General features: G+C 36.3%; 1 pseudogene; it reads left to right on the top strand.

Moving 5' to 3' along the window:
- The first annotated feature begins 8,689 nt into the window (after window positions 1-8,689).
- LOC121486963 lies at window positions 8,690-9,503 on the top strand (annotated as a pseudogene).
- The last annotated feature ends 2,787 nt before the right edge of the window (window positions 9,504-12,290 follow it).

The following is a 12,290-nucleotide window of genomic DNA, read 5'->3' as shown; positions in this document are numbered from 1 at the left end:
TGCTTTGTGTGTGTGTGTGTTTTAAAATTGACTTTTCCTATCAATATGTGGGTCCTTTCTTCCAGTTCTTTCTTGAATAAGAGATTCATTGAATATGTTTAGTGCTTTCAATTATATCTTATACTTTTTTAGCTTAATTTTATAAAACTTTGAATAATTATGTAGAAAAAAATCATCCATTATTTCACTTTCAATAGTCAATTGTTATTTATACCTTCAACTGCTTATTACCCCTATATATGTTTTCTACATTGTTTACACTACATATTAAACATTTTAATGTTAAAGAACACCTCAAACATATGCAAAAATAGAATGGTATAGTGAACCCCATGTATCCATTATGCAGCATCAAAATAGCTAATAATTCATCCAAAACTATTCCTACTCCCATTTGCTCCAACTCCTATATCATTTCATCTAAACATTACTTTCAATATTTGAATGTTACTCAATCTCATCATGAACCATATTTTCTTATATAAAAAATTCTAGTTATAAAGTTGAAATCTTATCATGATGTTCTGACTAGATTATCCACACTGTTCTATGATTATATTAAGAAGAAAAAAATGTATTTGTGCTCTTATGAGAACATCTGTGCCATATGAAGCTTTCTCTAATTAACTCCCATGCTGCTGCTGAATCCTCAACAAAATTCTGTAACATTTACATGACATATTGACATACCAAATATATCAGGTTAATGAAAAAGCAAGGCTCTGGAATTAATCACTCTTGAAACCATAAAAATCACAACTAGTAATTTTGAATACACACAATAAATTGCAGACACAGTTGAGGGTTCTGAGGCAAGCATTAGAGAGTGAACACACCTTTCACCTTAAAATGTTAACGGCTCTGCAATGTAAAACCTTTCTTTTCATTATAGACTCAATTTGTTTTAACCTTCCATTGGCCCTCACCTTTGCCCCAAATAGTATTTATCAGCCTGATTTATATATTTCTTGTCCACAAAATGAAGCTAGTGAAAAATGCTTGCCCTCCAAATACTGCCTCAGAGGCCTTGCTAAAATTCTCTCAATAATCTTTACATCAGCAAAAATAATTTTAGAAAAAAAAGTCTCTGTGACAAGAACTAGGGATTGTTTATGAGGTAAAAGAATGTCTTAGAGCCAAATACAAGGCCATCGGGTTACGTTACCATAGGCTAAAGTCTATCAACAATTCCCCTTAAAAATCCATTTCTAAAAGGTTTACAGCTCTGCTGATGTGGTTGCCATGGGTCCCAATCTGACTTAAAAAAAAAAAAAGTGTGATCTTTTAAATTACATTTGCCAATACATTTGGGCTGAGGACTTAACGAAAAAGGACAAAAGTAAAGTATTTTACTCTGAAGCATATTTACTCTTTCTACATTAACTTTTTTCTGCAAATATGTGCACATTCTAAGGTTGGAGATACAAATTAGGAACTATTTTTGCATTGTTGGCTCACTTTGCATTTAATTCCCATCCTTTCTCTCTCTCTCTAGTCCACTAGGTACATAGATGTTAAAATTGCACTCATGTCTCATATATTCACAAGTGTAATTTATTATTTTTATTCATAAATGTTTGCTCCCATTTATTGAATGCTTACCATGTGTCAGGCACTTTACCTCAAAGCTTCACCCCACAACCATGCAAGATAGACTTTACTACTCCTTAGATTAAGTGAACTGAACTTCAGAAAGATTAAGAAACCGGCCTGCAAACACTCAGGTATTTGGGTTGTGGAAGAGCATAGTTTGAACACAAAGCCTATCTATTCTTGAGTATTTTCTGAATAGGTGATGGAAGGATCTTGTTCTCATCATGTTCGTGTCCTTCAGTCACTTTGACTATTGATATAATAAAATACTATTAATTTCAGTTACATCTTTGGCCTCTTTGAGTGGAAAACATAATTCAAATAAGTATATTAAACGTCTTTATTTACAGATAATACAAGTTAAATTTAGAAGCATCTTTAAAAACTAGTTTAGCCCAATACAAAAACAAAAACAAAAACAAAAACAAAAACAAAAACAAAACAGGTTTTCTTATTCTTTCAACATTTTGGTTCTAAATCTAAAACATTCTGTATCTTTGTCCTCTGCCAGAGACATGGAACTTAGCATCTACCATCTGAACTCTTAGCATCCCATCTGCCATGTCTAGAAAATTAAATCTAATTTTATAAAAACAAAAAGAATTGTAGCATCATGGCGATTAATTATTGCTTTTAAAACACTATTTCACTTAACCTTTGCTTCATGCCTTTCTCTGTTTGGGTTCATGGTTCTTGTTAAAGTACTTCTTTTCATGGTTCTTTTTAGTGGAGCTCTGTGGGCATCAAAATCCTTCAGTCTCTTTATGTCTGATATATTTTGATTTTTGTCATGAGAGTTTGGATGGGTTATAGAATTTTAGACTAACAGCTATTTTCCCTCAGCATTTATTGTTGCTTTTGAGAAGTATGTTGTAAATGTAAGTGCTTTTTTCTTTATAAGTAAAATGTCTTTGTTAGGACATATGACTCCAGAGGTAACTTTGACTAGGTTTTTCTTTGATGTTCTGAAATTTCACTGTGATGTGTTTAGATGTAAATTTACCATATTTATGCTTCTTGACATTTGATTTTCATTTTCTATCTGAGAAAACAAATTTTTAAAATTCTGAAAAACACTAAATAAGTATCTCTTTTAATATGGCCTTCTTTCTTTTTTTGAGAGGGGAGGGGCAGCGGGAGAGGGAGAGATTAAATCCCAAGCAGGTTTCATGACCAGTGGAGCCTGACTTCAAGGCTCCATCTCACAACCATGAGATCATGACCTGAGCCAAAACCAAGAGTCAGATGCTTAACTGACGGGACCACCCAGGAGCCCCTTACTATTGCCTTCTTATCTACTCCTCTTTTTTCAAAATCTAGAATTCCTCTTAGGCATTTGTGAGCACTTCTCATTCTGGCCTCCATGTCGCTCTCTTAATTCTGCTTTCAAATATTAAACAAGCATTTTTATCTTTCTATATTACTTTTATGGCTACCATTCAGTTTTCTAATTTTCTATTTATCTATTTTGTTGTTCATTGGCTTTTTTTTATGTCAATGTAAAAGATATTTTTTTATTCCCAGGATTTCAAATTGGTTCTTTTTTTTATTATTGTTATTCATAGCCACCTACTTTTTTTCCTGAAAACTTTTCTTCACCTTCTTTTTAAAAATAAATATAGAACATTTTTAAATCTCTGCTAAAATGTCATGTATGTATAGTTTTTAGACTGCTGTGTTTTTCTAATTTCTCAGGCAGGAGTAAATTTCTTATTTATAAAATGTGTAAGCTATCTTTCATGACCTTGATTATCCTCATGTAGTATAGAATTTTAGTTTGTGATATTGTTCTAGGTTTTTCTTCTTAGCCGTTTTTTCTGTAAAAATTTCTTTACATCTGGTTTTTCAGTTGTTTCTACTCGGCCGCTTTCCGGTGCAGCTGTTAGGTGGGTGGTTTTATGGTGAATCTTTGTTTCCTTCCTCACCATATCCTCTCTCTAGCTCTTCTTCTAACAATGATCCACTGAGATAGTGATTTTGGTTTTGAGTCTGACTATATCTTTTAGAAATCTAAACAAGATAAAGATGTATTTATTTTTTTTGAATTTTGAATTTTTTTAGTTTTTTGAATTTTGAATTTTTTTAAAAAATTTTAACCTATTAGATTAAATTGCAACAAAAATTCACAAACCATCTTGAGCAGAAATTTTACAGTGACATACTACTTAGAATCCTAAGATCACATAATGTCATGAGAAACCTTTCATTGTGTAAAAGAAATGAAGTTTAAATGCAGAAAGGACGAGGAACTTACATGATGCCACACATTTGGTGAGTGGAACATAGAAACTAAAACCAATTCTCTAGACTTCTCACTTCTCAACCCCACTTACTTAATCCTCCTTGATCAAAATACTCATTGACTTCTGAGAAGACTGATGTTTTCATTAGAAGAAATAGTTGTCTTAAAGTATCTCCAACTATAGATTAATAGTGGTGCATAAGACTGATTTGTCCTATACATATATTTATTTAGTTCCCATAGAGCTAATAGTTTACATGGTTTCTACTGCTAAAAGTGAGAGATTAAAAAAACAAAAAACCAGACTCCAACACTTGGCAACTTTAGGCCACAGTCTAGCCTGACAATAATTGCCAGAGATGATAACTACTGTGTCCATTTAGATGGAACATTGTTGTTACTTCTGTGTTCCCCATCTAGCTGCCTTATTCATTCATACTGCTCACCTCTCCGCTGAGGTAGTGATCTCTGATCTCAACACTCACAGTGCTGTAACACATCATTGCATTTTCACGTCTCTACTACAATGGTGCCTTACAAATATTTACTATAAACACCTTATTATTACACATTAGTTTTATCAGATTAAGTGTTTTCTAGCAAAGCAAAATACCTTGTAGCAGACATTATTTTCTAGCACCCAGGGGAGTCCTGGCAGGTACAGGAATTTTGCAAAGTTAGAGAGCATGAAAGAGAGCTTACACACCTGGGGAGCAGATGACAAAGAGTTTAGGAGCCAGTCAAAGGGAGAACAGAGAGTGCTGATGGTGTGTTTCACTTTATTTCTAATAGTGCTGGCAATTACCCCATAGCCTGTGCTCTACTATTGGGCAGTAGAAGGTCTTTATCATCTTCCTGCCCCTTTCCCATGAGGGCACAATTACTTGTGGAACTCAGGGTCTCTCTAAAATTGAATTCTAGGGCTAAGAGAAATTACTTTAAGCCTGAAGGTCCTCCTCATTTGCCCTCTGTACCAAAAGTGCTGTCCCCTTATTTCACTAGGGGTATAAACTGAGTGTTAAGTAAGAGGAATTATAATGCACATCAGTCAGCAGCCAGAAAAATACCACTCCAGTGGCAGTTCTTTAGAAAACTGCCCTGTTTGTTGTAGAACTGATCAACAAAAAGACCCCCCCAAATGATTCTTTCATCTATGTGTGCGTGGGTAACTTTTCTTAAGACTTTACAATTACTGATCTATTCTTTAGCAATCCTGGCCATACATCCAGATTCTAAATGCCACTAGCCAAACCTAATAGTCGTTTGAGTTTTCTACCTCCTGGCTATCTTTAGCTCATGATCTTGGAAATCACCAGGCTGAATTACAGTATATTTTTGTATTTGTACACATACAGAGATAAATGTCCCCTGACATCCAGTAATATTCCTCAGAGAGTGCTTAGATAGTATGGAGTACAGTGTGGTAGAATTTTTCATCATAGCTTTTGTACTACACTGCAAACTATGCAAAAGCCCCCATTTGTTTGCTCTTATGGCGTCTTAGGCTGACGTCCATTGTGAGGCTCACCAAATGTATTTGTTTCCTAGGGCTACCAGGACGAGAATCCCACAGATGTGGTGCTTTAATGACAGATTTTGATCCCAGCTGAAGGCAGATGTTTAACTGACTGAGCCACCTAAGTGCCCCCTAAATTACTCTTATAAATTCCAGATCTAGCCATATACTCAGAGATAGGTGAGGGGTATAATTTTCTATTTAAAATGAGTGAGGGCAGAAAACAACATGAGGAAAGAAATAATGAGAAAACATGAAAGGATAAATGTATATTGGGAGAGGCTGTCATTTAATTATATGTTGGTTTCCATGTCAGATAAAATGAGCCCTCATCTATACCTTCAAAGGACTCCTAACTAACTTAGGAACAAATATGTTCGAATACTTAGGAATCCTTGGGAATAAACTATGGACAAAGCCGTATCAATGTGTAGGATTGTGTCACAAGGATTAACAGAGACCAAATTCCATTGCGGTCTTAAAAAATGGCTGTGGGTTTTGGTGAGCAAAAGTGGTGACTTCGTTGAGGACATTGGGTTAGAGTGGGACTTTTAAGGATAAAAGGGGGGAAAAACAGCACAATTTAAATGATTTGTTCCAGAATTTGGAAATCATGGATGGTGAAATTATCAGGAGGCAGTTGAAAAAGAAAAACCAGCACAGTTTCGTAGCACAAATCTTGTAATTATTCTACTGACTAACATATTACCATTTTAAAAATGTTCTTTCAGCTGTGAACAAGGAACCGTCATGAACATTTCAATCATAACATGAATTAAGTCTATACAGCATAAGCTTCATGTTTTCAATGGATAAATAGCTAATTAGTCATCACAAAATGACTTATCCTTCTGTCTAGCTGGCATTGGAGTTGAAGTTCTGAGATTTAGGTCATGCATCATAAGGTGATGGGTTCCCCCACCCGATAATAAGCAAAGGAGAAAAAGGAAATATAGAAAAACGTATCAGGTGTTTTGATGTCAGTAATCTATTACTCTAAGCTCATACGAAAATTTTCATTAGCTTAAAATGTGATGATTGGCAAGTACTTTTATGTCACTTTATCCTATACACATTCCATGGCATTGCTTAATTTTGTTCTTATCTTTTTAGCTCTAGGTGTTGCTTCCAATTCTTCATCGTCCAATGACAGTTTACATTGTCTTCAACAGAAAAATCAGCCCACACTTTAGGTCCATCTCTTGGAAAATATGTGTCCGTCCATTGATGTTGGCTGAGTTTCTTTCTTTTTTTTTTTTTCCTGACTTGGCACAGTTTACACTTCTCTCATGTCTATTTTAGGAGGTATATGTCCTAGCACAGAATGCAGATTAGGAGTACAGAGTGTTCTAAACTAGTTTCCATTTGCAATTATTTAATAATAGATTATTTTGATTGCTTTGAATAGTGTATGAAGTATTCCTTGGAATTCAGGTTTTACATTGATTTATTATAGTTTTTTTCCAGACTTTGTTATAGATGATAGTAATTAAGGTTATTTTAAATGTTTTACTAAAGGTGTATTGCAAACCAACTAAGAGATAATTAGATTCTAAGTATTTACTGTATGCGTTCCTATAAGAAGTTGGAATCCCTTTCTTCTGGATGCTGTTCCTTGGAGTGTTGAAACTCAGAGTCATTCCTTATCCTACCTCTTCTCTGATCCACCCCCCAACCCATTCTCTGCCTTTGTATTTTAGGTGGGGTCCAAGATGATCACCCTCATTCATGTGTCAGGTAGCTTCTAGATGGATTTGCCTAGCAGCGGGTACTATCAGGAGATTGGAAGTGAGAGAAGGAGAGTCCAAGGCTTGCCCCCTCCTTCCTCCTTCCTTCCTTTCTTTTTTCCTTCCTGTCCATCTGTCTTTTTTCAGTATTAATTATTTGTGTCTGTGTATGTATGCTTTTAACTTTTGTTATTAAAGTATGGTTAACATACAATGTTATTGTCCAAGACATTTCTACACCTCTCTATTTGCATCAAACAACATATCCATCTGTACCTGTGTTCCTGTTCCTCTAGGAAGAGTTCCTTCCTCCTGGTGAGATAGGCTCTTTTGGGTACCAATAACCCCATCTATTCCCTTTGTCCCAGCCTGTGTGTAGTAGCAGCTTCTGCTACTTCTAATCTCAGGGTTACCACATTTTCCTCTAGCCTAGAGTCCCAGGTGTATCTATTAAACCAATGTCACTTCTGTTTTAAATACTTGGAATACCTGGAATCTTTTTCTGGTTGGATCCTGACTGATTTATTCCATTTCTTTTTTCATTAGCTGATGATTGGTAAAATCACACTTTCTCTTACTTATCACGCAATCTCTGTTATTATTGTCATCATCATTGATAATGATTTCTGTGTATTGCTGTCTGCAGGGCACAGTGATCACTGCTGTAGTTGGAGTCAGGGATGAGAAAGACTAGGTCCAAGAGGTAAAAATGATAAGATGGAAAGCAGAAATGTTGACACATTAAGGTTCTAAGTTCACAGATGGCTCAAAATATGGAACTTGTTGAATGAAAATACTAGTGGGGAGTACTGGAGCCTCTGATTTGACAAAGCTTGGGGATAGAATTTGTTTATTCATTCACCGATAATAATAGGCTCTAATCAAATGGCAGGGTCTTTGCTAGGCACTAGGATGAGGTACTAGGTAAGGTTAGGAACATAGAAGATGCAGGGGGGACTGCATCCCTTCTGGAGACTCTAGGAGAAAATTCACTCTTTGCCTTTTTCAGCTTCTAGAAGCTGCCTATATTCCTTGGCTTATAACCCCCTTCCACCTTCAAATCCAGCAATTATATCACTCCAAGACCTCTGCTTCTCTGACTATCCGCCCTTACTTCTTCTACTTATAAGAATCCTTATGATTACTGAGTACCTAACCAAATAATGCAGAACAGTCTCCCCATCTCTAAATCCTTAACTTAATCACATATGCAAAGTCTCTTGCTATATAAGGTGACATCTAGACAGGTTTCAAGGATTAGGATATGGGCATCTTTGAGGGACTATTATTCTGTCTACCATACCTTTGCCATACCCCCGTGAAGCACTGGATGGTCACAATCAGACTTTGCAAAGGAGATTCTAAAAGCAATAGGTAAACCCCAGCTGAGTGCCACATGCCTTTCCTCCCCTCCCTCTCCCATGCTCACCTTCTCAGCAGTTCTGCTCCCTGGTGAACTTTGCACGGAGTCCAGAGAAAGACTCTCTTCAGTTGTTGCCTCCTCTGTTCAGGCCTTGGCCTTCAGGAGCCTGCTCCCTTGCTCTCCTGGGTCTTCCTCTCCTGTTTTGAAGCTGGTGGCATGGTGGTTGCTCTGCCGGCTTTCTGAGAAAAATGGCAGAGAAGCTAGTCAGCAGCTACCTGGATTTGCAGCCTAAGCTGCACAGCACAGGCTCCAGGCTTGCCATGGGCAGGTTTACCATGTGAGGGTGCAGCATTCAATTCTACAAGTTAAGTATCCACCGGCAGCTTTCTTGGAAGTAAGAGTGCATCAATGTCAGGGAACAGCTGCCACCAACAATATATCAGCAACACCAATATTTCTGTTTTTTCGAAACAAAGTGAGAATTGACCAATATCAAGGAGCAATGCTGTGGGATTAGAAGAAAAAAAAAGTCAAGCAGTACTTAGAAAATGACCCCGGAAGCAGTAGAGACACAATATTCCAAAAGACTATGTGGATTTAGTGTCTCCTATTAATGTGTCGTGCATGTCTTAATGAAAGCAAAGAGCATGGGTTTGGCAACTGTTTCCAAAAAGGCATGACTTTCTTGGAATCTGATTGTGATGAACAATTGTTTATTACTGTAGCATTTAATCAACCGGTTAAGCTCTATTCGATGAGATTGCAAGGACCAGCTAATGGTCAGGGGTCTAAGAAGTAGAAAGAAGTGACCAACTCAAGCTCTAGAACTAACAGAGGATAATATGAAAGAAGTTGGCATTGTCTCACCTTCATTATTATCAATTTTAATAGTGTAACTATAGTTGTTTGGTCCAATCAAGGTAAAGAAACAATAATTTTATATCTTACCTTTATTGTACTGTAGTCCAGACAACAAATATGAATGACTTTAAACCGGTAGTTGGCAAAAAAGGAGAAAGCCACAAAAGACACCAGAAGACCATATTGCATTCAGGTTTATAGCTTCTGGATAATTGCTTGATTCTCTGCAGAGACTGTCAATATCCCATTCATTGCTATTACCAATAAATCCTTGCTTTTGTTCTGATGTATCACTAGTCTTTTTATTGTAATCTTGATACATGCAATGCTAAATTAGAAGTCACTGGTTTTCCCAAGCTTTAAAAAAAGGAATAGCTAACCCCCCAGCTTTAAGATAAATTGGCAAAGTTGCATTGTTTCCCAACACCCCTCTTTTTAGGAAAGAGTTTTCAAAATCAGAGAAGTGGCGAGCCCCCTTAGCAGAATTGATGAGGAACCACCAATTCCTGGATAGTCAATGGAAAACTTTTATTGAAGAACACCTTATTGTATTTTTTTTTTTGGAGGATTTCTCTGAAATTCCAGTTTAAGTGACAGCAAATAAGTAAGCAATGACACGTGGTGGTAGTCATTTTTTCTAAGCAACTGGAAGTAGGTGTGTGCTTTGTGTGAAATGAGGGCACAATAGTAGGCAGCTGTAGGATCTTCCAGCAGTGGTTGGACCCACACATTCTGAGACATCCCGTCCATACTGATAGCCTTAAGTAGTGCCCCTTCATATACTCAAAGGACAATGGCAAATGCATAAAAATCCCATGTGAAAGGATATTTCTAGATTATGGCCTCATGTTTTCTAAGGGGACTCTTCCTAATATCCCACTGAATATTTTGAGGAGAAATGTGGAATTTGTAGGAAATAGAATGTAATCAAAAGAATTAAGGGATCAGAAAGATATTCCTGACCAGAAACAGGGGAGAGGAATAGATGCCTGAAAAAGCCTCTACTGGGCTCTTCTTCCATGTGGGTCCTAGGATGTGTGAAGTGACCTCTAGGACTTCTTTGGGGACACATCCTGGGAGAGCAGAAGCACTTCTTTGGGGAAGGACACTCTTCTACAAACTTGAGAGTACCCTACATTTCTCAGCTCTGTTCAGGAAAGTTAAACCTAGTTTAAGTTTTATTTTTTTCATAAATATCTGTTATCCTCCCCTCATTCCATATGAGATTTCAGGAACAGCTCTAAGTTGCACATATGAGAAGTTTGACTCAAATCCATTATCTAAACGTGAGATTGAGAAAAAACTATTTAAAAAGTAGTGATAATGGAGGAGAAGGATTGTATGGCCTGCCCACCTGCCCCCAGGCCTGAGTTCTTTTAATTGTCAAAATATCACGATGAACTATTTCACAAGAATATTAAAGATTTTACATCTAGTTCCCGATCTTAAATTTATGCATGTTGAGAGTAGAGATATTCGTTTTTAACCAAGAAACAAGTTTCACAATAAACAATTTATTACTTTTTAAACCATGGTATGAGAAATAAGAGCATAAGGTCGATATTTCTCAGCAGTTTAATTCACAGGACCTGGTCTATTTTGAAAGAAAAATATGTTTCTTTGGTTTGCTAAGCCCTCTTTTTTCCAAAATCCTTCATATCTGGGAATGAGGATGTTTTGGGGTGAGACACAGTTGTAAATGCAATGAATATTACACAAGATATGTTCAATCCTTTCACTCTCATTTTCAAATTTATCATTTTTCAGTTGAAATAGATTTCTGTTCAACATTTTCCAGGACCGCATAAAGTAAGACCAATGATATTAGCTACCACTTATCTACCATGTGGCAGGCATTTGTCTTGTGGTATTTTTGATATTCTCAACAACCCAACTAGAGAGTTGATACACTTATCATTTTATTATGAAGAAATCGAGAATCAGAGTACATTTGTAGTAACTGAGTTGGGATTTCAACCCAGAGAATTTAATCCCAAAGCTTGTCATCTTTTAGAATGATTTGTTGTCTCTTACAAGGGATATCACTGAAAATATTCTTCCTGAGAGAGATGTAGTCATCAATGAATTATCCAGGAACTGGGACTGAGTTACACAGTTCATGATCTAGAGCCTACTTTTTCTCTTCTTCTGGCTGCATCCTTTTGTTCTCTAATATTAAACTTCTTTATCTTATTATTTAATCAGATTTCTTTAAACAGAACTGTTTTCTCCTTTCAGGAAAAATGAGAACAATTCGAACTTAGTCATCCAAAGTCATGAAGTATTCATAGCTGCACTTTTGCTAATAGAACAGAATAGAAAAGTATTCAGTTATAATTTTGCAATTATTGTCACCGTATTTTTCTATTCATGAGAGTTTTTGAACATAATATATAGAGGTGACTATCCTGGGATCACAAACGTGTAAATGTGGGCATGGATCTAACAACTTCAACTTGTAGATGCATAGCAGAATTCAATAGATGTATTATTATTATTATTATTATTATTATTATTAATAGATTTATTATAGTGTTCTCATTATTTTTAATCCAATCATATCATGTAGTAACTAGTAATAGAATTAACACTCAGATTATTATTTTTTTTTGGAGAGGAGGGCGGGTGCAAGCAGGAGAGGGTCAGAGGGAAAGAGAGAGAGAGAATCATAAGCAGACTCCATGCTCAGTGTGGAGCCAAATGCTGGGCTTGATCTCAAGATCCTGAGATCATGACCTGCGCCAAAATCAAGAGTCTGACGCTTAGCTGACTGAGCCACCCAGACACCCCTTAGCACTTGAATTAAATGTCCTTCCCATACTTGTTGTTTGTGTGGTCTTCTTACTAAAGTTCATTTATTTGCTAATATATTGGCTGGCTGCACATTTGAGCAATCTAAAGGTAATTTCCATACTTAGAAGATACCAAGGAGTGATCAAGCTTGAGAGGTTTCCAGACTGGTCACCAGTAATCTCTCGGGAACTTGAG

The sequence above is a fragment of the Vulpes lagopus genome, chromosome 3 (genome assembly GCF_018345385.1).
Source record: "Vulpes lagopus strain Blue_001 chromosome 3, ASM1834538v1, whole genome shotgun sequence".
Classification (NCBI taxonomy): domain Eukaryota; kingdom Metazoa; phylum Chordata; class Mammalia; order Carnivora; family Canidae; genus Vulpes; species Vulpes lagopus.
This window is presented reverse-complemented; position numbering and strand designations above follow the sequence as displayed.